The 25,369-nt window shown below is 34.5% G+C and overlaps 1 protein-coding gene across 6 annotated transcripts in view; it reads right to left on the bottom strand.

Annotated features, from left to right (window-relative positions):
* LOC115633066 (calcium-transporting ATPase type 2C member 1) overlaps positions 1-25,369 on the bottom strand; it is an 80,037-nt gene that overhangs the window by 26,094 nt on the left and 28,574 nt on the right. Inside the window, exon 1 of one of the 6 annotated variants that reach the window (XM_030530437.1) lies at positions 1,931-2,154. The exons of the other annotated variants lie outside the window; for them this stretch is intronic. The gene's annotated coding sequence lies outside the window, so the exon portion shown is untranslated. Of the gene's footprint in view, positions 1-1,930; positions 2,155-25,369 lie in introns of those variants that run through there. 6 annotated transcript variants of the gene reach the window in all.

Genomic DNA, 25,369 nt, shown 5'->3' on the forward strand with positions numbered 1-25,369 from the left:
TTCAGCTGTGTGGTCAGACTTTATTATAAGTAGAAGCGACATCAAATTTCACTGGCCCAGTAGAACTCTCGGGGAATACCCAAACAACCCAAAGACAGCTTTCTAGTTATTCTTTAAGTGAAAGGGTATATTTTGCAATAGACAGAAACCCAATGTTTTAGAAACATTAAAGATATCTAATATCTTATCAGCGCTTTTTTTACTAGTAGTACAAGTATTGCTTTTTCATAATAAAAGATGTGATGACCAATGGAGGAAACAATGGAGGAAACAACAGTTTTTTTATTTTTATAAAAGATAAACATTTGTAGAAAATAGAAAATACTATAATATCGACAAGTGTTACTGATGAAGTTCCATTGATATTCAATATATCTCAAGTGAACGTTCTAATTTCAGACAGTTGATGGGACATTCTACAAACATTATCTATAATTTCAACTTAAATAATTATAAAAATATATTTTCATAATTTTTGTTGTCTATATGTATGTATGTATATTAGAAAGCTTTTTTTGTTTATTACATTCTCATCCAATTACATTTCGTAGCAGAATAATTTTCTGTTTTGTTTCAATGTTGTCCCAAAATATACGTGCATTCGTATTGTTTACGTAGTTCACATTAAGAAAGCAATAAGAATAGAAATAATAATCTTGATAAGTTGACCCACAGGGCCTTAATAAATACGCGTATGTAGTATTTGCGTATGTATGTGTTGGTGATAATATTTATAATCAGACGTTTGAGACGTGGGTCATTGACAGTTGGCTTATGGGTAAATACATATTCATGGGAACCATAATAGCAGCACAGTATTTAGGCTGCCCAAAGAAAATAAACAAAAATTTGCTATGCAAATTTGATAAAATGGAAACCAAACAAACGAAACGAAGCGCGCACACTTTTGGCACGCAAACAGAGCGAGTTCAAATTTTTCCAATAAGAATAAAGAGCGCCAAAATTGGAGCAGCAGCAGAAACAACAAAACAAGAATACCAACAACACAGCCGACCGACAAGAGAAGAAGAAGAGGCAACGTTTGACTGCACATACATACATACATACTACATAGGAACATATAGTGGTAGTTGTTGCTATTGCCTTTGTTGGTATGCCAACAATGCCAACGAACGTTGTCCGACCATTCATTGTTTGTAGTGCTTCACTGTGGCGAATTTCTTAAGAAATGCGAGTGAGTTCCTTATTAAAACATAAAATATACTAGTATACTATATACGAGTATGTATTGAAGAAACGATAACGTGGCCGAATGTCTGGGTCTGGCTGACGGGGTTGCAGTCGTGTCTTGTTTAATAACTAAGAAAATATGTTGTGCTCGGTTTATTTTGATATTTGTTTGTTTCGAAAACACTGACACACTTTCACTTGATAAGCATTTGGATCGCGTATTCAATTGGAGTAGAACAAACACATTTGTATCTCGAAAGTGCACATTCTAATTTGTAGAGCTTTGCCGGCGCATCGTTTGGATACCGCTGAACGACTAAGCAAACATTTTTGGAATAGCAAACAACAAAGCGCAAAAATTGCTACAAAATTCAATTAGATATAGTACATACATTTGTATGTGTGTATGTATGTACATACAATATGTAGATGTGTGCGAATGTCCAATTGAGAGGGGAGCGCATTAATGCTGAGGTTCATGATTGATGATAAAAGGTTCGAAAATGAGGTAGACAGGTATAGGTACACAGTTAAAAATAGGTATGTCGATAAAATAGAGACACAACGACAGCTAACAATCACAATCACAATCTCCAGCAAACAAATACATAGCGGTTACACACTCATACACACATATGTACATGTACATACATACACAGACAACAGATACGTCGGAGAGCGAGAGATTGCGCGTCACTCTTCAATTAGCGTCGGCAGCATTGCATTCAATTCTACTCACGCGACAAAAAGAACGCCTCCCGAGCAACTTGTTAAATTATATAGCAATAATTTTAGCTGGCTTTTGTTTAAATTTAATTTCCTCTGCACTTTCTCAAGCAATTTGCCTGTTTCTTTGTGTTTGATTCTATTTTCTTTTCCTTCTTTTGTGTTTCTTTTTCTTTTCGCACACGCGTAAAAGCCGCAAACAATGACGAAGCGGAACGATGACGACGTGTACAAAACACAACGGCGAATTGCTGACTGACTTGTCAAAAGCGCCAAGCCAGCGTGTGAGTAAGCGAGCGAGCGACAGCTGGAGCGAGAAGAGCGTTCATAAACACACACAACCCACACATATAAAGAGTTAAGAGCGATGAGCATGCGCAAGCGGCTTGCACAGTGCATATGAAGAGCGAGTTAAAGGGAATACGCACGAAAAGAAATCAAATTTAACAAACTTTATTTATTTTTTAAAATACATTTTAAAAGTTATTTAAATAAAAATATAAACTTAAATAAGCAATGGCCTTAAAAGTTTACAACAATAATTTAAGAATTAGAGATGATGTTTTAAGAAATTTGCAATTTTTTTGAAGTTTGCTTTAGATGGACCAAAAAGAAAGATTTGAGAGCTGAGAAATGTTTCTGTCGAAAACTTTTAAAGTATTGGCATGTAGAAAAAATTTGCTTTACTGAGGTAGAAGAATTTGTGTTTCATAATATCATACTTGTATATCACAATTAATGTTTGAGATTGAAATTAGAAGTAAATACAGTTTTTTATTTTTAAAATAAGTTAGTAAAGCCTCAAGTTTTGAAATCTAGCTTATTCCTTGAGGAATTATAAATAAAAAAATTAAAAAAAACAACATTTTAGTAAATAAAAATCGCACAGCTATTATTATGTTGTCAAAGAATGTTGTAATTTTTGTAAGCCCAAAGTAATTTGTGGACATAACATAACATAAATTGGTAAACTAAAACGGAAATAACAATTAGGAACTAGTTCACCACTTTAATTTTTTATTAGGCCGCCCCACTGTGCTCACCTTTAATTTAAATTTAAGAGAGAATGCAGATAAGTTCAGAACTCTTTTTCTCTTTTTAAAAGAGAGCAGAAATATAAAAAAAGACACACTCACGATGCCGATTTGGACTCGTTGGCGCCGAATGTCGTGTTGAGAGAAATGCGGCGAGTTCCAATTGGATTTCAATGACAATTTTCAGGCATACTAATGGGAGAACGACGACTGCGACTGCAACAGAGCTTCTGGGTCAAGATCAATGGAGCACCGAACCAGGCTGAGTGGCTCTTTGTGATATAATGGGGCCGCCGATCTCACACTTAGTTATCAGCTGACGGAAGTTGCTACAAAGGTATGCATATGCTGCATTATTAGCGGTTTCAGTTACAATTGTTTTGCTAACACTAATTACTCAATTAGACGACACTATCTATAACTGTCGTACAAAAGATCGTGCGTCAAGCTTCGAGCGCGGCGCCTAGTTGCTAATTGTTTTGGTGTTGTTTTTTTTTTCGAGATGCCATTTTATTGTATCTGGCTCTATAATTAGCGTGCAAATTTAAAACTTCAGTAAGTCTAATCAGTTTAACAATGTGTATGGAAGGTGAGATTTTTATCACTCGAATATTAGCGCAATCTCCACAAACAGGCTACGTTACAAAAAACAATAACAATTAATAATGCGACAATCTCACATACATATTTATATGAGAATGCTAAACAGTTGTTGTATTTATATGGGAACTGTCGTAGTGAGATCCCATGATCTGGCGCTGATTACACAAGCAAATTTATTTCTGAAATTAAATGGAACATTTCCGATTTATAAAAGCACCTTTAAAACTCAAAATGATAAGGTGCGAAACAAATTAGTATTAGTTCCCTCAGTTGTCGAATTGACTGCGTCAACAACCATATACGGATGCCTATAAAGATTTCCTTACAAATATCTAGGCAGGCAAACCTGACCAGATTCATAATAAAGTCGATTGAAATACTTAACACATACAAATGGCGCTAAATAGTTAGTTGTAGATTCGCTAACAAACAAAATAAATACATTTTAACTTTTCTAATTCAGACAATTACGTAGAACTTATTTCTAAAATTAACATTTTTACATTAAAATAACAATTCTTATGCCTATATCTGAAAATTTGTAATTTTCATTTCTCGAAGTCTTATTTAAATTTTCTTCTTCTGCCTGACACCAAAAAGTTTGTTCATTAACTTAGTAAATAGATGTTCTTAAAGCATATACATAGCTGTGGAATGCAAAACTTTTGGATTTATCGTATTGATATTTCAGGTTATTGATTGACAAATTTCTTCTTTTTTTGTGTCACTTATATTATCCGAATGGATTTTCAAACCAATTTCTGAGCCTTAGATCAATCTTCCACGAATTTTTTTGTAAACTTTCTTGGACTTTTAGCTTTTGCCATAATCATTTAGACCAAATTTTTTTTTAACACGGTTTATATTTTTATATATGGCGACCCGACTTTATTCCAATTAGTACGATTTAAAATAACATATGATCAATATCTTTTTTCACACGTTTTTTTAAAGTCTTTTTCTGGAACCAATCTACCGTGTAAAAAGAGAAATAGGTGTATACATAGCTTTGGAATGCACAACTTTTAGATTTATCGTATGGATATTTCAGGATATTGACTGACAAATTTCTTCTTTTTGGTGTCACTTGTATTATCCGAATGAATCAATCAATCAACCATGTATTTTTGTGTAAACTATCTGGAATTTTTGGCTTTTGCCATAACCAGTAATTTATACTCGTACATTCTGGTAGCATTGGTTACTAATTCTTTACCAATTCTTTGCCATTATTGTATAAGCCAGAAACAGACAAAGCACAACCGAACTAGTATACGCCCGATCAATCAAGATTGCACTGTACATTGTATATGTATGTACATGTATTATCGCACATACTATGTTAATTTAATAAACAGTAATAAAAAGCAAGAACAAATGCTTTAAGAATATTGAATGAAGATACTACAAAAAATGTGGTCAGAGTCGCAAATAATTTCTGTGATATAAGTTCTGGAAAGATTTTCGTCGTGTTAGCTTTTCCGTTGTTGTGGAAACTTACATATTTCATGTCATTTGTGTAAACGTTGTCCTATTTGTGTGAAAGGTATTTGCCAGTAAAAGAGACCCTTAAAGCTAATTTCTAAATAAATGTCTCAAAATTCAATGATAAATGCACAGCCTCTAAATAATGCTAATGAATTTTTAATGCCATGATTTATTTGTCTTCACAACTGGTCGAGCCAAGACACGCAGACATAAATCCCTATCATCCGAGCCCTTATCTCATGTGCTAGCCACAGACCGATGGCCGGCTTTTACCATCTCCGACACAAAAGACAGCGCACCTGTTGATTAATGTTACGAATAAAAATTGTAGAGTGCGGCCGAGATTTTTTGCGGGGGAAGTTGGTCTTCGTGGTTGTTGTCGTCGCTTCTTTGACAGTGCAAATAATTAGGAAAATTGTAATCATGCTAATCAACTGTTTCATTCAAGCAGCGCTTTTTGTTTACGCCCACTATTTACATTTAAGCCGGAGACGTTCTCGCCCAAGAAACTTTACTTTGCAACTTTTGAGGTGAGGAGCGGGCCCGGTAATCCTTTTATATGGCGACCCAGCGAGTCTACGCAAGTTTCTTTTTACCGGAAAACAATTTTGACTAATGATGCTGCTGCCTTGACAGTGGGCCAGACCAGGGCTGCAATTGTTGCTCACCAGGGGCAACACACAGCAACAGCAACAATATAAAGAAACCAACAAAGAGGGAACCACAAGCAGTCGCTTTGGTGCTTTCTGCGCTCCTTTCAAGTTATTATTAATTTACGTCGTTTACATCGGTGCGTGTGCCTGAGGAAGTGGGTGTAGAGTGTAAGGCGTGTGTTGTGTGTTGTGTGCTGGGTGGCTGGCGGTTGGTGGTCCTGGCGGTTGTGGTGCTTGTCAGTTGTGTCAGCTAAATGGAAGTTGTATAGCAAAAAGTTGTAGCTGCCTTCGCCATTGAGACCGTCTAACAAAGTTGCAACAATTTCCGGCATCAGTTACCCTGACGACGAAGTACGATGGGAAAATGTCCAAAAATATATCCATAAATAAAATATAATTGAATATCAATATGCATATGAATATTAATATTGAATTTATTTTCAAATACTAGTGCGCTAAAAAATGTTCTTGAAAAAGGTGCTTAAACAGTATTAAAAAACGAGAATACAGTATTAATTTAGCTTTGACTATTATTTTACGATAAATGAAGAATAATACCAATGGAAGAGGGAAAAAATTCTGAGAACTTTAAATGCATGTCTTATTACTTTACACTTTTTTACAATTTCTGAGACTCATTTTAAATTTTTGGAAAATTTAATCATTTGAAACATGAAACATTTGAGAACTTGCTATTTTTTGGAATACGTAATTACAGTCATGTTCCTAAAGACTACTCCATCTTCACCCCAGAGGCTCTTGCTATCTCAAAATGCTCCCAAAATAGTTTGTCTTAGATTTCTACACTAACTTAATTAAAATAACAATTTAAATTTGCTAGTTCGTAGCATCTGTATTTCCAAGAAAACTGTTCTCCTTTGGATACTCAGAGATTAAGGAATCTCAAGTGAAGGAAACACAGGCGTAGCACCCAACTCGCCATCAACCACACCCCAATTGTTGACAAAATTTTCCCATGTTTATAATACAATTGTCGAAAACTGAAAAACAATTCAACACCCAATACCTCCAAGCTAAAGAGAACTACATTTTGAGCGCTTTAGTTTTCAAATAAATAATAATAACAATTTTCTTTTTAAAATTGGCGAAATAAAGCACGATCTATCTATTATTATTAGAAAAATTGAAACCTGCAAAGTATCGGAGGGATATACAGATACTTTTTTAGTTGTCGCCCTTCGAACTAAAGTGCAGCTGTTTTCTTATTAAACGACAGCAATTTTCAGAAGACAATATTTGTAAACACGTAGCCAGAAATAGGTTTTCAGATTTTAGATTACAATTATTCATTCTTCTCCCATTGTAGCAAGATGCCCGCTGAGCTGTTGTTTTCAACTGTCAACCATCTTGGTTAAACAGTTTAAAGATTTGCGTGCGGATGAGCTTTAGTTTGTGGCATAAACACATCTAATTGGCATCCATTGGCACATTTGGCCATAATGAGCGTACAGTTCTTACCCTTAAATTGATAAATGAAGCCGGTATTTAAGCCCTCCCATGGCAATTTCCGACAATTGTCATGCATTTTCTAGCTCAATAATTGCAATCAGGCTGGCAATTGAATTGTTTATTTGTCTTCACTGAACACCATCTGGCCGCCACCCCCAGTGGTTGCCCAAAAATGTCAGCTATGTATTGGATCTGCTCGGTTAACCACCAGCTGGCAGCTGAGAGCTGCACAAATTTGATTTTCCATTCAGAAATCAAACTTCACTGCCTCCGTTGACACTTCACGAACGACCATGCCGGACCGAATCGAACCAGCTAGCCACGTTTATTGTGCATTTCAATTCAGTTTCCAAATGGTCCTAGCCAGAGGTCCAGCTGTCCAGCTGCTCAGCTATTTGAGTGCCACCCGTCTGCCCATCTACGAATCTGTCAGTCTGTCTATCTGTCTCATTGTTGGCCGAATTAATGCGGTTTCGCATTTCATGGTAACTCTGGCCTTCGATCATCGAATAGCAGCTCAGCAAGCTGTTGCTTCGACCATTTCCGCTTTGGAGCACACACAGCACTTTGTTTGATTTGAAGCTGATTTGCAGGGTTTCCTGTTTTTGATTTTTACCATTTTGTGCACAATTGTGCCACTGATTAGATATTCAGGATTTCATAAAGACGTGCTTAATATTTTAAAGGTAAATTGAAAACGGAAATAAAAATATTAGAATCAGCTTTAAACATATGCTTCTGCAAATAAAATGGATTATGTTGAAAGTGTCTCAATACTAAAGCCAGACTAGGTATAACAACTTTGTCCGTTCTTCTGGTTATACAACCTTTGTCAAACCTTTCCTTTTATAATATGAAGTTATTTTATTTATTTAGAAATTTATTCATACTATGGTATTTGTCTCCAGATTAAGTAATCGATGGTTTGTATAAGCTGGACAAATATAGCGATAATTGAGGACCATCTTTATATCACTATTAAAAGTAATTTAAAATTTTTGCTTAAAGCAACATATGCTTTAATTTTTGCCTGCAAGACGAAATAAATTTTTTTTAATCTCCTATATATGGATTTTTATAATTCCATTTCCCTTCGAAACAGATCGCTAATAAATCGCTTTTCAGAGCAACTAAATTTGGAAAAATTATTATATAATTATTAAAAAATTAAAATCGCGTCATAAAAAAAACGTTCACACCTAGATTTTGAACATAACGGAATGACAAACCTGTACATTTAATAATCTCAGTTATCACTGAAAAATCGGAAACATTATTTACTTAATATAGCTTTGTTTTCCTGAACTACTTTTCCTCCAAAAGTATAGCTACAGTTACGAAATTTTTTATGTGATTTACAAACATCACATTTTATGTTACATCATTTATTTATTGAGAAGTTAATAATGTATGTATCTTCTTCTCAACCAACTCGTTACTTGAGCAATTCTATTACACAATTTTATTGTAAACGTTTCTAAATAATGTTCTTGTATATTCTGCAATTTGTAATAATTTGACTCTGCCAGCAGTACTCGTCAGATGCATACTAGATTTGAATATGTATTGCCACTCTTTACGACTGACTATGAAATAGTTAACGTTAAATATATGGTGTATCTAGCAACTGAGTCATTCATCAAAATAGTCGTTCGTTTTTCTTATTTTACGAGCCAAGTTCCACATTTAAGAGCTGGTAAATCATAAAAATTTACAACAATGCCTGCTAGACGCATCGCAGACGAGACGCATACATCATCGAAGCGCAATCATCCCGATAGTCCGGACGAGCGACTAACCAACCGACCAACGAACCAACCAACTGCCAACTCTGCCAAGTAACCTGCGTTCAAATATGACTAAGAGCCATGGCAGACCTAATACTGGGGCGCCCCAAACACTGTGCCGCCTTACTTAATGGTCAGCAGCGTAACCCACACCGAGTGCTCGAAGCCGGCCTGCATAACAAATGGCTCGGATGTAGCCCGGACAAGTGCTCCCATTATTCTAGGGCACGTTGTGCCTGAGCTCCCAACGCCTGGCATTATTTTGTTTGCGTAGCAAATGTCGCGTAAAAGCTAAAAACTGTTAAAACGCAGCCCCCGCCACAACCCACCACAACTCTACACAACCAACCACTTACCCCTCTGGTCATTGGCAAGGGGAGAAGTTACGCAAATTTTGTTTAAAAAAAGTAAAAATAAAATGAAACAAAATGGTAAAGCAGAAAATTCTAACGAGCTTAACGGAAATGCAGCAAGGAATGCAGAAAAATGACAGAAGATCCTGAAAGTATGAAAAGTAGCGCCCCATCGAGTTGCATAAAAAAGTGAGAAAAATGATTTGGCATTCAATAAAATAAAAGCAAAACGATAAAAGTCGTAGACAGGGCGCTAATGATGAGCAAATAGTCTCGTTAAGGATGTCAACAGTTGGAACACGATGCGGGAGGACTCAAAGAATTACAAAAATTTTAATGAAAAATACCACAAACTGCAAGGGGAAGACATTTATGAATGGCATTTAACAAGTGTGATGAGCAGAATGGGAGAGATGGTGGGAGTTGGGCAGAAATTTAAGTAAATGTAGTAAAAACAAGTGGCTTTTTAGCTAAAGCTCTGGTTTGCTTATCATTGTGGCCCATGTTGTGACATGAAAAATTTGATGGAAATGTTTCAAAGGATATTTCTTACATGCATCTTTTTAATACTTACAATATAATACTAAAAAGGCATTGGCCTTAAGGATATTATGATGCTATAATATACAAAATTAACTACAATTATTATTTGTTGCTGAATTAAACAAGCTTAAAAGCTTTATTTATGAGTATATAGTTTATTTAGAAGGTAGTCTAAACAATTTTTTTTTTTTTTTTTGAAATAGTTTTTAGTAGTTTTGTTAATTTTTCATTTAAAATGGGTTCCTTATTTGTTTCAATCTTTAAGAGCTTCCCTTTTTAAAAGAAAATTGTAAATTTAGTTATTGTTTATTGAGGAAAATGACGTATTTTGTAATAACCGGAATATGTTCCGATACGAACTTAACTTGTTATACCATAAGAACTAAGTTACTGTAGCATTGATAGACTTTATAAAATAAAATTTTAAACCAATTCCAATTCTGTTTTATTGTTAAATGTAAAACACTTTTCAGTACTCTTTTGAATTATTAATTTGAGAAATTTTAGGGAGAAACAATAATTTAATTCAAACTTTAACACGTGTTTTATATTCAATAATGTTTACGACGACTTTTTAATGTTGCTTTAACATCTCTATGGGCTTCATTGAGCAACCAATGGCAACAAAAAGTCAACGAAAATATGCGTATGATAAATTTTCGAACGCATCTTTCATTCTGTAAAATACTAAAACGAACAACTTTTATTTGCATGTTAACAAATTAAATTTGTAAAAACAAAAGCCAATTTGGCCTTCTCTGAATCGGACAAATATAAGCTTTAAAAACCAATTAAATATGCAAACTATTGTATGATTGAGAAACCCTTCGAAATGCAAGTACCACCAACGTTGTAGCTGGATTATAAAATTGTTTTCTTTACAAAGTACTCGTATTAATTGACAAAATCCTTAAAATGTAATCTGGTTGGAGCTCTTCTGCTACATTGTCTTAATTCATGCAACATTCTGACCTGCCATCACAAAACACCACAAAGGATGCAGGCAGAAGTGCACAAATTTATTATGCCGTGCATAAGGGGTAAGTGAGGGGTATGGATGGGTAGGCTGGAGAGAGAATAATGCTGTAAGGAATGGAAACATTTAAAATTGTGAGCCCACACAAAATTGCGCACACACCCCATAAACATGGAGCAGTTGTTTGGTGTTTAACCCTAAAAAAAAAGGAAGTTCTATGTAATTGGTCTGCCAAGCTGCTTCGTGCCTGCATTTAAAAGGATTTCTGCTTTTGGGGCTGCCAGCCAGCATAAACACACATACTATATGTACATATACTATATACAAACAGCTTTTGGTTGCACATAGTTGCATTTGCTTGCGCCGTAGATATTTCCATTAAAATGGCCGCCCTCATGTGCATGCTTTAACAGGCCCCCTCCCTCTCTTTTCGCTCTCTCTCGCTCGCTCTCTCTCTCTTTATATAAATGCCCAATCCTGCCAAGCTACTAAGTAAAAAGCTTGCCAATTTGGGTGTGTGAGTGTGTTTCTGCCTGTGGCTAAAATGGATTCGAGGCAAATCAAAGCAATGCATTTGTTTGGATTGATTTCAAAGCCCACAACCTGCTGCTACCAACCGAGACCTTTGGCAGGCTTTCGAAGCTATTGCCATGGCTTGTTTGTCATTTAAGGCTTAAGCATATCGTTGAACAAGCTGCACATTAAACCCTTGACTCTGCACACTTTGCTGACGTTTTGGCCAATCTGCTTAGTGAGCCGACTCCAGAGACGGCTCGGGCACAAACTGAACACATTACGTCGACTTAAGTTACATTTAATGAGGCAGAAAATGTGGAAATTACAAAAGCCAGTGCACCATGCATACCATTTACAACCAACTATGCAAGGGTGGTTGCCTATTGTTGTTGTTGTTGTTACTGCTGCTGCTGCTGTTGTTATTTTTGTATGTGTAATCAGCTTAAAAAACATCAACTATGCTTAACTAGGTCTGTGCATGCCGCCATCGAAACGCCCACACTTCAGTTGTCAGCTAAGAAATGGTTGAGAAACATGTAATTTTAGAAGGAAACTTAAATTGTTTAGCTTTTTCAACATACATTTTTAAAGGTTATTGAAGGCTCTGTTGAATCAGAAGGCTTACAGTTTGTGATTTAATATTAATTCAATTCAAATCTATTTGGGGGCAATAATTATTATTATTTATTTAGAATTTTCTTAATTGTAAAAGAGAACCAATCCAAGACCTGTTATGGTTTGCAGTAAAAATATTTGTTTAACTTTGTTTCAAAATCCAGCTTTGTCAGTGATGGCTTGGTTTTAGTTAGTTTTGTTTCTATTTCAGTTAAATTATGTTAATGGTTTTCAAAAGTTGACTCTGGCATGGAAAATTGATATATATATATATATATATATATATATATATATATATATATATATACACATTTTAACTAATTGGTATTTAATAACTAAATGGATGAAGCACATTCTTCCTGAAACATATAACTTTAAATGTTTAAAATACAAATTTAAGCAGTGCAGGTAAGCGATAGGAAATTAAAGTATAACAATGTCTTAAATGCACAAAAATATATATAAATATACATTACATATATTTATGCAATAAATATTTCAGTGGACTCTGATTCCAGTTTTGAAAGATCAAAATCCAAATGGAATAATATCTGCCTTATTATTTTTTATTAAATGTCAAACTTTTAACTGTATGTGTGTTTAAGTTTTCTTATTTTTAAAACAGGCGGGAAACACTAAAACTGTCCCCTTAAAGTATACTCCTTTTTATTAAAATTGTATTCCTTCCGGTTGAAACAATCAAAATCCTTTGTAATCTGGTTTTGTATTAGAAACAAAATAGTATTGCAACGAAAATTTACTAAAACACAATATTTTCGAGATTTTCTAGATACTTCCATTATCGTTTATAAGCCAATGGAGTTAATTTAAAATAGACAGCAAAACCTAATTATGTTTTCCATTTTGTTTGGAACAATGCTCTTACAAGTCGTTTGATCTTCAGATCGTTAGGATATGTAAGAATGTTCAATATATAGAATCAGGAGGAATCTGGTCCAAAGTTTTACAGAATTTTGTATCCATTCCGTTTGGAAATTTCCGTTTCTTGGAACGAATTTGTTCAATATAAACAATGAAACACATTACTTCTCTTTAATTTTCAATAGAATATGATTAAAAGTATTATTATTTTTATAAGCATGTCAACAGTTGGAATTGAACTTCACGTTTGTAATATTTGTATAACAAAACAATATCTGTTTTAAATCTCTAAAAAATTCGCATGACTTTGAAGTATTTGCCGACCACTTTTTCCACCTATCTGTGCTGGTTGTCTGGCTGTAAGCTGCAACAATATTCAGATTGCTTACACCCACACACACACACACATATGTACTCATATGTGTAGACAAAGCAAAAGTACAAAAAAATAAGGGGAGTGAACAACAATAATGGATTGGATTGTATTCCATTTGCATGGATTTCATGGCTCTGCCTTCAGTGCAGCTCACTGGATATAACTAAGCAGATAGATGAAAAGGCAAAGTAAGAAGAGATCTATACATATAAATCTATACAGATGTATATATAAACAAACCCATGCATACGAAGATGTAGAGTCAACGTCATCGTCCTCGTCGTTGTCGTCGCCGCCATCGCACGTAATGGAAACGAATAAATCTTCAATGGCTCAAATATTTGCTATATGCGTTATCGACATGTGTGCGTGGCGCAAAAACAAATTTCTATGCAACACTTCAAAAGAGAAAAGAAATCTCTAAGTTGCAACGAAAGCCATTATAATAGTTTGCAATGCCTGCAGTGCACGAAACTATGGCCCGAAGGCGGAGGACATGAAATTGAAGTACTCGTAGACCCTTTGACACTCGAGCGCCACAACGAGATAAAAATGGTTGTAAGTCTGTGGAGCAGACACCACACCAGACGCCTGTCTGCCACGGTCTGTGTAACTTGCATGCCAGACATGCACAGACAGACCGTTGTTGACAGCGCAGTCGCAGTCGCCGTCGTCGTCACCGTCGCAGCTGACACTGGAACATAGGAACAAAAAATAATAATGAAGGAGAGTCGTAAGGGTATTGTGCTCCAAGCACCTCCTGTGCACTGTTATTTAAGACGCACACTTACCAACACACACACGCAGACACACACATGCACAAACACACACTCATTTCACAAATATGTATATAAAATATGCATTTTAAGAGCTGTAGCAGATAAGTGTTTAATATGATATTGCGCATACGCAGTCTTGGGCTGAAAGTCCGCTTGTCTACAAACACACACATACTTGTACATATACATATACATATATGTATGTATGTGCGCCCTAAGTATATACGTGTGCTTATATGGGCATGCAGTTAAATGCAGTCGTCGAGCAAATGTGCTGTACATTTTTGATAAGTTCGCAAAGTACTAGCATTTCACAAATCAAGTAAAGGACCGCACCCATACATACAAGTACATGTGCAGACAGAACTGTGTGAATTCCATATACAGGGTGTTCTTTTTATAGTTTGCATTTCCGCTGGGGTTACATCTCCGGCTTAGTCCGGCTTATTACATACATATTCGATATTTATTCAGAGAAAAAAGTGACGCTCTGCAAATCACAGAATTCTCGTGTGAACTCATTAGAAGAGCGGGAAATGGAACAGACCCAAACAAATTTATTAGAGAAATGTATCTTACTGTCCGCACTAATGAAACAATTTTTATGTTGCCTCGAATACTTGATTAAGTTTTTTAAATGATTTAAGAGGCAATCGATGGCTTTGTTTATAATCACCGCATTTCCTATATTCCTATGAATTTTTGTTGCAATAAATTTTTATCTAGTTCGACATTTTACAGAATTATCGAATAGAATTAATAAACAAAGTATAATTTCTTTGTATTTAGCAAACAATATATGCTGCTGTTGGGCATAGCATTTATCCTGCATTTTAATACAAATTACGTCAAAAATTCTTGTAACAAGTTCGAGTGGAAATAGTTTTTGATTTAAATTTTTTTTTATGAAGAAACTTTAGTAACGGGTACACCTGCAAAACATTTTACATCGTTTTTTAAGTGGGATTTCAAAAGTACGAGTAATTTGCAAAGAATTGTTTATAAGTGGATATGGAATTTTAATATCGACTTATTAGTTTTTATTAAACATTACATTCACAAAAAACTTGTAAACTTGTAAAATTTCACTCATATAGGTTTGCCACCTGATCTAAGCTATACGCGGTTTTTGAATTGTAATGAAAGTTCATACTCCTGTTTGATCCCAATGTTGCCAGAGTTGGGTTTATTTTCATACAATATGTAAGAATTTAATATAATTCCTGGCACGCTGTTACCAAACATTATATTCGTCACAAAAAACACCCTTTATGTGAAAAGTTGCCATCACAAATTGTCAATTTCGATGGCAATCTGTTGCCTCAAAATATCGAAATGCCTTGATAACGAAAATGGTGAACGAAAGCGCTTGAAAAATGCAAACCAGACAGTTTGTTAGTTGCCTGGCTGCATGACTCTTTGTTGTTTTATTTTTTGAAGAGCGCTTTCGGTGCTGCTGTTGTTGTTGCAGTACAGCATTGTCTGTTGCAGGCTTCATTAGTTGCACGTTCCATGCGTCCTGCGCGGCAGTGGAAATGCAAATTCCGTATGTGACAGCTTAGTGGCAAGTCGTTGGTTCTTGCCTCGGGGTTCGCTAATGGCTGATGTGTTCAAAATTTTATTTTTACTGTTGGCACCCGGGGGCATTGTGGCATTTGGAAACGGTTTTTGCCGCAAGCGCTTTGACAAAATTGCTTTCAAATATGTATACGCATGATATGCATGTTGCAAAGAGATACAAATTTTGAGGGCTTGAAGCTATTTGCGCTGCATTTTGCTGACTTTTTGTAATACTATAATAATTCACAGTTACTGTCGGATTCAAAAACAGTTTTCTCAATTCTCTTCTCTTGTTCTATTTCTATTTACGGGCTATTGCTTTCAAGAGCTTTCAAAATGATTTAATGTTATTCAAATGTTCCTAAATCATAACTGAATTGAATGAATAAAAGATATATCGCTGTTCGCATAAATTGAATATATTTCTTGAATATTTTCATCACATAAGATTGTGTGATGTCTGGGTCAATAAAAATACCAAAGTCAAACATTTCACTGCCAATGTCAAAGAATATTTTTAAAACTATCGTGACAAAAATAAAGATATAATGTGATGAAATATTGTAGCATTGTTTAGCATTCGAAAAAACCAAGTTCGTTCAAATAAAATGTGTTTATACTAATATACTTTTTGTTTTACCAACGCAAGACTTGATTATGAAAAAGAAAAAAAAAAACTGGATGAACTCATGCTGTTTGTTGTGATTACTCCACGCTTGCTTTATGACTCGTCCTTCTTTCTATCTCATTATCTAGTTATCTCTTTATTACTTTTTTCAAAATATAAGGGATGCTGTTCGTTTTTTATTTCCAGAAACTCCCCAAATTTGAAAGCTTTAAGCTATGGCAAATCGTTCGTATTTGTCAGCTTTATTTGTAGATATAACTTCGAGCTTATTGAAATTTCTTTCCGCAACTGCGCATGCTGGGCAGAAAATTAAACTTCACTGTCAAATATTACTCTATTACTGCATCATGTCAAATGAGGAGACATACCAAACAGTTCGCATATTAAATTTAGACAGCATTCTCTATTATACAACGATACTTTGGACTTGGAAGCAACAACGTTTCGGTGATGATGGCGCACAGCGGGGGCGAACAAAAAGTTCCTAAACAGTAAATTTAATTAATTAAAAACATTTTCAAGTACAAATGGCAGCGATTGCAGGGAACTTCAATAGAAAATAGACAAAGTTCAGATAGCTGGCAACTTGTTCTTGTTTCGTTGTTGTTGCTTCTGTTTGCTTTTGTTGTTTGTTTCAGAATTTTCGCACATTAAGCGACAAAACAAAAAACACAAATGAGAAAAACAAGCAGAAAACGAAAATAATTGCACCTAGGGAACGGAAGTGAAATCAACTTGAAACAATGCATAAGCAAATAAATATTACGTATACGCAACGGGTGTCTGATGAAAAATAGATTGTGTTTGTACAACAAAATGCAATGCAATACTTTCATGAGAAATACAAATCGAGTTTAATTTTGTGCGCAGTGTCAAGTTAAACAAAGCCTCACATACACACACATAAAGACATGCCCGTTCAAATGCAGATTGCAGTTTATTATTATTTTCATTTGCCAATTTTTATTATTAAATAAAACCGGCATATGGCCAGACTTTAAATTGGTTTTCGAGTCAATGGAATTTATGCGATGGCAGGGCATGTGCGAGCCGATAATTTACATATAATTGAGTGCAGTATGCATTTTGCTGCCAATGTTTGCACTTCCTCTTCTTGTTGTGGGTGTGTGTATGTGTGTATGTGCATGTCCTTTCTTACATGTATTTATCATTTGCATTATATACGGCCAACGAAATTTATATGCATTTGCATGAAAATGAAAATTTATGCACACTTAATGGTCGCTCTTTGTGTAAGCGTGCTGCTCTTCCCCGCACAGCACCACCACACCACACAACCACCACCACCAGCACCACCGCCAGTTGCCTGCAAGTCTGCATATCCTGTTGAATGTGCTCGTTAAGTCGCCACACGCCTCAGCGCGTGCAACGATCTCCAGACTACTGCCTGCCCCGATTTCTCTCTTCACTTGCAAATGAATTATCTCTTATTTTATTTTATTTCGTTTCATTTTATATTTCGCTTCTACACTTCTTTCTCCGCCGTAATTGTCATTTTTTCTTTTGTGTCCTGTGTGGCGAATAACACTATACAACATCATATACACGTATGCGGAGACTTCATACCGGGAAGTTGATGATGAATGCTGGTTTTAAATTAAGTTGAGATTTTCTTGCACTTCCTCCTGGAAATTGCGGACATTTCTTTCTTCTGTTGTGGGGACGTCGTGTCTCGCATAGGTAAGTTCGAGTTTCTGTGGCCGCACAGTTACAATTACTTTTTCGAGGAATGTAAAGTTGTGTTGTATAGAGGCTGTAATTACGCATTGTGCTGTCCTTCTTGTATGTTATCAGTCGCTTGTGTTAATAAATTGAATTCCGTTATTTTGGTCAGCAGGAAAGAGCAAAGATAAGAGATTTGACATATAATTTCAAGATTCCTTTTTAGCAGATAAGTTGTGATTGCGGCAATTGAAGAGTGCATTTTAAAAGTTTTAATTTTATAGAAAACTTAATTTGTCTCGAAACTGGTTGCCATCTTCCAAGTGGGTTAAATTCTAGGTAAAGTTGCAAACTTGGGCCAAAAAGTCAATTTCTTTAACAGAGACAATTTTTAACAATAACTATCTTATTAAATATAAAATGATGTAAAAAATCAAAAAATATATAAAAGTTATATTGACATCTGATCTATTATCTTGGTTGGTGCTTCTTACAAATAAATTTGAAATAATGTACATTATAACTTATGGGATTTTATGATAGTTTTTTACTTCTAGTAAAAATATTGTTAAAAAACTAAGGACTCTTATTTTCATGCATAGAAATTTTTCGCAAATTCTGATTTACTTCATCAAGCATACCTATATGTTATAGATTATTCTGTTCAGAAAGGCATTTCTTCCTCTCAGTTTGTCTGTGGAACGAGTTACATTTAAGAATTAAAATTCAAGCACACTTGCCAGAGAATAACTAAATGAAATTAACCTATAAAGTACTATATTAATACATTTATATTCAGTAGAGTAGAGCTGATGTTGAAATAGGTTACAAAATAAGGCTAAGTCGTCCTCAACGTTAATGCTTCGTTGCAAAAGGGGAGCCACTAAATCAAGAAAGTTCCACCATCACCAAGTGGGCACTTGTAGCTACAACCCTTCCAGCTCTTAGGACAAGCTCCACCATAAACAAATATGTTATTTTTCAGCCCTGAGACCATAACAAAAAGCTGCCAAAAACAATAAGACGAAACGTTGTCATGGCCAAAAGAACTTTATAAATGGCACAAACAAGAAATGCGGCACTAAATTTCGCCATTTGTTGTTTTTGTATTCTCTCCTTACAACTTATTTTTATGCAAAATTGTAACAACTTCATAGGAAACTTTTGCACGTACCAAAAATAGAACTGTAAGGAAAAACGCGAGCAAAGTGCAGATCGTGAAGTACACTTTGGTGAAATGAGAGAGGGGGTCAAGGGTTGCGGCAGCTGACACAAAAACAAAATAAACTGCAGCAGAACTAAAAGCGAGCACTGCAGTTACGCTGAAGTTCGCCATACTTATTCCTCCTATTTTTCATTGCAAACTCATTGCAAACGAAAATAATGCGCAAAAATTGCTGGCAATAATAGAGGAATTGTTTCTGAAAAAAAAACAAAACAATTTAATTTTTACGCTGCATAATAAATAAATGCCGAAACAGCAAAAATATGCAATGTTAAGTTGTGGAAAAGAGGCAACACAAAAATGCAAATTGGCACTGCCCGTCCTTGCTCCTCCCGAAGGTGCCGAATCTGCCGAAGCTTCTTCAGAAGCTGAGGTGTCGAATGGCCGGGAATTTCATTCTCATAGCACTTAAGCAGCACCTGTTGGCAGCCGCATCCTTAGCACCTGGCCTGTGGCGACCATGATAAATGGGCGGGCGGGCATCTGCACCAGCTGTTGACTGCACATGCAATGCAACTTCACTTAACTTAATTCATGTTGCACATAAATCTTAGCAGAAAGCCACAACTGAAATGCTTTTGGCTAACAGCAAACAACATGCATGTAGCAAACTACCCAGCAGCCAACCATGTTACTATAGTTTGGAACCACAGTTCATATTTCTTCGCAGTCAAGTTCTACAATTACAAATCGCATACGTACGCGACTACTTGTGCATTATTTTTGTATTATCGAAAGTTGTGTTTTAAAAAAAATGAAAATAAATGAAAAAAAAAAAATTAAATGCATAGAAAGTGCATGTAAGGTGGTGCCCAAGCTTTTATCACACATTAGGGAGAATGGTAGACCCGACCTTATAAACAGTACATATGTACATGTGTATTTAATCAGACACGACGAGTCCAATCAGCCCCTCTTTTTCAACTATTAGTCCTTCCATAGTAGTATGTACAAAGTTCTTAAAAAATAAATCATAATTTTATATACAAATAAAAAAAAATGCAAAAAAGGTTCTAAGTTCAAGAATACAACATTCTAATTTAAAAAAAATGTTTATCCTTTAGCTTACAAAATAAAACAAAACTGTAGATCCATTTGGTCTAAGTATAAGAACTAATCATATGGCCCAATCAAGCATAGTCAACTCAGACGGATTTTAATTAAAGAATAAAATGTATAATTTAAAAAACAAATGAATAAAATTGTATCATTTTTTAATTCAATAATTAATGTATTTTTTTCATATAGGGTCGTCATTAGCCCTACATATTTATTACAATTTTGCAATTGTCTTGTTAGCTTTTATATTTCAAGAAGTTAATTCAAACGATAAATAAAAATAAAAAAATGTTACTAGACAAACTTTTTAAATACATTTTTCTAAACTACTACCACATTCGTCTAAAGACCAAGTGCTGATTTTAAATGTATTCATATAAAATTGGGCTTGGTTAATATCCGTTGAGAATGAACACTTTCCTATACTTTTTTATAATATACTAAAACGTCTGAAATTGTTTTTCTTAAGCTTCCGTTTTATAGCTAAATGGAATATGTTGAAGGAATGACTTAAAACAGAACTAGTTTTGAAGCTAAATGGAATATGTTGAAGGAAGGGTTTAAAGCAGAACTAGTAAGATTCACAAGAGAGCAGCCACCTGAAAGTTGGTATTTCAAGAAGAAGCATTCTAGCCTGACATAGAATGCCTAACAAGCAAGTCGCAATACTTTAGTAACACTGTGTTTTTAACAAGCGATGGTAAACGCCCGGGGAGTAGTTTTTTCTGCCTAACCTAAGTTACCAAAAGAACTTGTGCAGCTGCTAGTATGATTCCCATTTATGTACTGCTGGGTTTTGTAGTGTGTGCGAGTGTTCGTGTGAGTGTGCGTCCGAAAAAATGTACAGCATGCTTTTAGGTGTCGCTTTAAAAAGCCATTTGTGCAAAATTCTAAAATTAAATTGGAAATATTTGGCGCCTGTCAACTGAAATGTTGCATCTTTATTAGATATTCTAACAGAGTATTCAGCACAATTTTAATGGAATTTTTCTAGTGGACGTTTTAATTTTATTTTTCAATTAGCAAAATCAACATGAAGAACAATTGCAAAAAATAAAGGCAACGAAAACAATGTTGTCGATTTTTAATTACATTAAAGCTTTTTTATTACTATTTAACAAGCAATGAGTGCAATTTGCTTTTATTTGCAAAACTTCAACATGAATGGAGTATATCGAGCACGCCGTGATGCTTGTGCAAACTGAAACTGTTGCTGGGATTTGAGGGATAATGTCCGAGAAAGAATAATGCTCAGTAAATGAAAAACAACGTTAGTGAAGAATCCATGGGAAAGTGATTACTTGTTGTATATGTAAACCAAATTGATATTACAGAAATGCTTTTAAATTGTTTGATTACATCAATGCTATAGTATATTTAATTTTACTGTACAATAAAACTTAACACTTTTTATGAAAATTTTTCAATATATGAATTGAGTTTATAAATGTAACTAATACCTTAGAAAAGTCAATAAGTGGGTAGGTTAAACAGTTTCGTTTGAAATTGAGTTTATAAATGTAACTAATACCTTAGAAAAGTCAATAAGTGCGTAGGTGAAACAGTTTCGTTTGAAAAAGATTTATAAAGTATTCTTGATTAAAAAACTATTAAGTATTGAGAATAATCGAATTCAACCATTTCACTTTTCTCCCAATTACCTTAAAATTTCAAAAGATTAAACAAATTTCATAGCGAAAAATTCATTGATTGAAGCTCGCAAATCACTCAAATAATATGTATATATTGATATAAGCATAAGAAACATATTTTAAATAATTCAGATAATAAATTAAAACCAAAAACAGGCAATAGAAATGCATTTTTTATAGTTTTTGAAATATGTTCTAGCGTATATCACAAAGAAAATATTGAAAAGTTTATACAATTATTAAGATAACATGATCAATATCGTCCAATAAATAACAAAAACTTTAATTTCCATAGCATAAAATATGGATGTCAGCTCTCAGTATGTTTGCTAGTCGGTTGCCGTAAAGTTTCCCATTGCATATAATGAGCACCTTTACTCTTTTAAATAATAAAACAATTCATATTATTTGAAAATAATCATTTCAATATAGTTTTGTACATTTTGTTTTAATTATCGAATGTACCTGATCCTTGAAAAAGTATTAACTGAAAGTATGCACATCGCCATTGAACAATATGCTAATTTTAATATTGTGCAACAATTTATTTATTTACCATCACATTGTTTGCCACCAAACACGATTTCATTAAATTACATTCAACCACACTACACAGCGATACCACATAACATTTTAAAATTGGACAAGTTGCTTCATTTTGTGTTGATTTGTTAAGCCACAGCTCAACGCAAGCCATGCAGATAATGTGTAATTTGTTTTATCGGCCTCATTGCAATTATAATAAAAATTGTATGCATGTTAATTTTTTGCATATTCATCATATTAAGCTCACAACCGCACTCACAATTTATTTAATTTTTATTGTTTATGTACTGACAGCGCCATGCTTTTTTAACGCATGTTACGTGTTCGGTTCATAAATAAATGTAAGAATTCATATTTACTTAAATGAGTATGTGTGCATGTGAGTTCGCAGTTTGTTATTAAATAAATTGACATTTGCCTGCACATGCCGCTTTAAATGCAGATTTACATTCGTGTCTGTATGTATGTATATGTATGCACGTTTTTTGATTCATGATCATATTAAATGCAGCGTTTTAATTGCTTTCTGTTTTTAAGCGGCTATTACCGAATATTGCGTAATAAGTTGGCCAACATCAAGCTTAATAGAGTGAGAGAGAGGGGAAATTGCAAAGTAAAAAAATTTTGCATACTTTTGGCCGTCTATCATCATTAATATTAATAGGTATGTACGATTGATTGAAATGTTTAATAATTAATTATTTGTTGTATGTTTATCATTTTTTGCGGTGATTATAAAGAAATTGTGAACGGTTATAAGTGCGATTAATCATTAATCATTCATGGAAAAATCAATCTACAAGTAATCATATTTAAAAAGTTATAAATAAATTATATTTTTATCTTCGGATGAAAAATCAGATAAGCGATAAATTTAAATGATATGTAGGGAGAAAGAGAAGTTTGCAGAAGCTTGTGCCAACTTAATTATCATTATTTGGCAGACATCCTATTCCTTTTTAAACATTCCTTCATGATTTTATCATACTTAACGTGTAAACACCTTAATTATTTTTATTTACCAACTAAATGGAAGCCAAGATGGGAAACTAATCAATAACACTTTAAATCTGAATCACTGAGCAATTACAAATTGTACAACTCAAGTTGAAACAAACATCCGATAAATTAGTACCCTTCGCGCTATGAATCCGCAATTAGAGCGCAACGAATGATTACAAAACTCTTGAAGTTGCTGCTCTTGCTGTTGCCAGTGCCCCAGTTTTCTTATTCATTCAATTTATATAATGATTCGTTCACCGTAAGTTTACCAAACCCAATCAAATGGGATCTATCAACGAAGACGCATTCTAAGATACGAAACCAAGTGGGAGTGGATGAGCTACAGTCGAGGAAAAAATACAGGTCAATGCATTTTTAGTATGAAACCAAATTAAATTCAAGCGACTTGATGAAGCAGCAACGTGTGGCAGCTGCACGTTAACGATGCACTCAGCTCAACAAAATAAAAGGAAAATAAGAGAAAAGAAAAGTGAGATTGGAAAACTGCCAGCAAAGAAACTGCGTGTAATTTCTAGCTTCAAGTAACCACTTACATCATCTCGAACAAGTTCGAAACTCTCTACAAAGTTCGTGTTATCCCCACATATTATATACACATATATACATACAAGTATATATACATGTATGCGAATATATAAAGTGAAACACACACAATACACTTTGCCACTATTCATGGCCCATACAAAAATCCAATGAAAGCCGTTAAGTGCCAACTACCCACAAGCCCTCCATTAAGCAGGCAGCGGTGTGGATGGAGGAGCAAAGCCGCAAAAGTAATGTGGCAGCATAAAAAAATGAGCGCATTTAATGATGGGAGAGAGCAAAAGAACAGCAACGACTTAAAGAAAATATTATCGCCCGACAAGTGTTGACATAAAGCCAACTGAGAATAGGGAGCAGGCGAAAGTTAAAGTTTGCCCCCACCACCCGGTATAGTTAAACAAAAGTCTTGCTGCCAACTAGCTGAACAAAATCAATATTGATGTTCATTCGATTGAAAGCTGGCTACGTGTTATAGACAACTTGCAAGCACCTTTTAAAGGACAAAACTTCGGCAGGAATATTCAATATCACAAACAGCTTATGTAGTTACTTTAAAAAAAATTGTGAAAGGCAAAGAAAAGACCAGCAGAGAGAAAGGACTTTCTGAAATTTAAGTCAATGTGCAAAAATCAATCAACATGGACCGGCTGAACAAAAAATATGATTTAAAAATAATGTATAGCAAAATATTAATTATAAGCCCTGGCAATCGTTGCTAACATAATAACTTCTCTCAGTTTAAGATTGTAACTTTGAGTTACACAAGTATTATAAATATTTATGTCTCCAATTAATTATGGCCAAGAGAATTTACTTGCTAACTTTTTATATTTACAAATAGGCGCTTAAATTGCTTCGTTACTTTCATCTTAAGTTGAGAGAATTGAATAATATTTCAATAGCAAGTTTGTTATTAATATAACTCTGCAATTATTTACTAATAATGAAAAATATTCGTATCTAATTATATTAAGCGAACAATTGCAAACTTATATAATAATGAGAAGCAGCATTCAAAACGTGTTCATTTTAACCTTTCTAGCGTTCACAGGCTTTATTAGTCTCTATTTAACTTGTTCGACAACTTTATTCTTAGCTTAATCCATCCCACATCTGACTGTGCTCTCATTAAGCAACCATTCATCAACTCTAAATTGCTCTAAGAAAAACTCATTCGTTAAAGTTTTACGCCCAAAAATAACTACAAAATAATCGAAAAACTTTTTAATGCAGCATATTTTTTTATCCATTCAACGTTCCCAGACTGGCCAAAAGAGCGATGGTAAATTGCGTGGCATCCTGCTCCTGACTGTGCCAGCGGCAAAAACGTCGACGCTGACACAAAAGTTGCATTTGCTCAAACCAATTTATCATTGGAGCTCTTCTTTTTTGTCAGCCTGGCAATGAACTAATTAGAGAACGCCCGAACTACATACTACAAACTATGGGGACCGACAA

Source organism: Scaptodrosophila lebanonensis, unplaced genomic scaffold (genome assembly GCF_003285725.1).
Source record: "Scaptodrosophila lebanonensis strain 11010-0011.00,11010-0021.00 unplaced genomic scaffold, SlebRS2 tig00001415-arrow-pilon, whole genome shotgun sequence".
Classification (NCBI taxonomy): domain Eukaryota; kingdom Metazoa; phylum Arthropoda; class Insecta; order Diptera; family Drosophilidae; genus Scaptodrosophila; species Scaptodrosophila lebanonensis.